The sequence below is a fragment of the Xyrauchen texanus genome, chromosome 9 (genome assembly GCF_025860055.1).
Source record: "Xyrauchen texanus isolate HMW12.3.18 chromosome 9, RBS_HiC_50CHRs, whole genome shotgun sequence".
NCBI lineage: Eukaryota > Metazoa > Chordata > Actinopteri > Cypriniformes > Catostomidae > Xyrauchen > Xyrauchen texanus.
The window spans coordinates 42,877,165-42,879,980 of NC_068284.1; positions in this window are offsets into that span (position 1 = coordinate 42,877,165).

Below are 2,816 nucleotides of genomic sequence, written 5' to 3' on the forward strand. Positions count from 1 at the left end.
CATGCTAAAAACGTGCTAGCATCATGCTAACACATGCTAGCATCGCCTAGCGAAGTGCTAAAACATGCTAAAAACGTGCTAGCATCATGCTAACACATGCTAGCAACGCCTAGCGAAGTGCTAAAACATGCTATAAACGTGCTATCATCATGCTAACACATGCTAGCATCGCCTAGCGAAGTACTAAAACATGCTAAAAACGTGCTAGCATCATGCTAACACATGCTAAGCATCGCCTAGCGAAGTGCTTAAAACATGCTAAAAACGTGCTTAGCATCATGCTTAACACATGCTTAGCATCGCCTAGCGAAGTGCTAAAACATGCTAAAAACGTGCTAGCATCATGCTAACACATGCTAGCATCGCCTAGCGAAGTGCTAAAACATGCTAAAAACGTGCTAGCATCATGCTAACACATGCTAGCATCGCCTAGCGAAGTGCTCAAAAATGCTAAAAACGTGCTAGCATCATGCTAACATCGCCTAGCGAAGTGCTAAAACATGCTATAAACGTGCTATCATCATGCTAACACATGCTAGCATCGCCTAGCGAAGTACTAAAAAATGCTAAAAATGTGCTAAGCATCATGCTAACACATGCTAAGCATCGCCTAGCGAAGTGCAAAAATGCTAAAACGTCGTTAGCATCATGCTAACACATGCTTAGCATCGCCTAGCGAAGTGCTTAAAACATGCTAAGAACGTGCTAAGCATCATGCTAACACATGCTAGCATCGCCTAGCCGAAGTCGCTAAAACATGCTAAAAACGTCGCTAGCATCATGCTAACACATGCTAAGCATCGCCTAGCGAAGTCGTTAAAACATGCTAAAAACGTCGCTAGCATCATGCTAACACATGCTAGCAACGCCTAGCGGAGTCTTAAAACATGCTATAAACGTGCTATCATCATGCTAACACATGCTAAGCATCGCCTAGCGAAGTACTAAAACATGCTAAAAACGTCTGCAAGCATCATGCTTAACACATGCTAAGCATCGCCTAGCGAAGTCGCTAAAACATGCTAAAAACGTCGCGAAGCATCATGCTTAACACATGCTAAGCATCGCCTAGCCGAAGTCTAAAACATGCTAAAAACGTCAGCTAGCATCATGCTTAACACATGCTTAGCATCGCCTAGCAAAGTGCTAAAACATGCTAAAAACGTGCTTAGCATCATGCTTAACACATGCTAGCATCGCCTAGCGAAGTGCTCAAAAATGCTAAAAACGTGCTAGCATCATGCTAACATCGCCTAGCGAAGTGCTAAAACATGCTATAAACGTGCTATCATCATGCTAACACATGCTAGCATCGCCTAGCGAAGTACTAAAAAATGCTAAAAATGTGCTAGCATCATGCTAACACATGCTAGCATCGCCTAGCGAAGTGCAAAAAATGCTAAAAACGTGCTAGCATCATGCTAACACATGCTAGCATCGCCTAGCGAAGTGCTAAAACATGCTAAGAACGTGCTAGCATCATGCTAACACATGCTAAGCATCGCCTAGTGAAGTGCTAAAAATGCTAAGAACGTGCTTAGCATCATGCTTAACACATGCTAGCATCGACTAGCGAAGTGTTAAAACATGCTAAAAACGTCGCTAGCATCATGCTTAACACATGCTAGCATCGCCTAGCGAAGTGCTAAAAATGCTAAAAACGTTCTAGCATCATGCTAACACATGCTAGCATCGCCTAGCGAAGTGCTAAAACATGCTAAAAACATGCTAGCATCGCCTAGTGAAGTGCTAAAACATGCTAAAACGTGCTAACATCATGTTAACACATGCTAGCATCGTCTAGCGAAGTGCTAAAACATGCTAAAAACGTGCTATCATCATGCTAAAATCGCCTAGCAAAGTGCTAAAACATGCTAAAAACGTGCTAACATCATGCTAACACATGCTAGCATCACCTAGCGAAGTGCTAAAACATGCTAAAAACGTGCTAGCATCATGCTAACACATGCTAGCATCGCCTAGCGAAGTGCTAAAACATGCTAAAAACGTGCTAACATCATGCTAACACATGCTAGCATCGTCTAGCGAAGTGCTAAAAAATGCTAAAAACGTGCTAGCATCATGCTAACACATGCTAGCATCGCCTAGCGAAGTGCTAAAACATGCTAAAAACGTGCTAGCATCATGCTAACACATGCTAGCATCACCTAGCGAAGTGCTAAAAAATGCTAAAAATGTGCTAGCATCTATCTGTCTGTCTATCTATCTATCTATCTATCTGAGGGTCAATATCTATCTATCTATCTATCTATCTATCTATCTATCTATCTATCTATTTGAGGGTCAATATCTATCTATCTATCTATCTGAGGGTAAATATCTCTCTCTCTCTCTATCTATCTATCTATCTATCTGAGGGTAAATATCTATCTATCTATATCTATCTATCTATCTGAGGGTAAATATCTATCTATCTATCTATCTCTCTATCTATCTATCTATCTATCTGAGTGTCTATCTATCTATCTATCTAGCAACTAAGTTAAACCTGAAACTACTTTAAACTACAAACTACTTTAAACTTTAAACTAATTTAAACTACAAACTAATTTAAACTTTAAACTCATTTAAACTATAAACTACATTAAACTTCAAACTACTTTAAACTATAAACTACTTTAAACTAATTTAAACTAATTTAAACTTCAAACTACTTTAAACTTCTTCAAACTTTCTGGTCCAAACTTTCACAAGCCAACTTAAAGTTTGTCTCGACGAACTTTTTCAAGTTTAATGTTGTAGTAGTATGCCACTATCTCATTACATACTCAAAAGTATGTACTTTCCCCTTCACA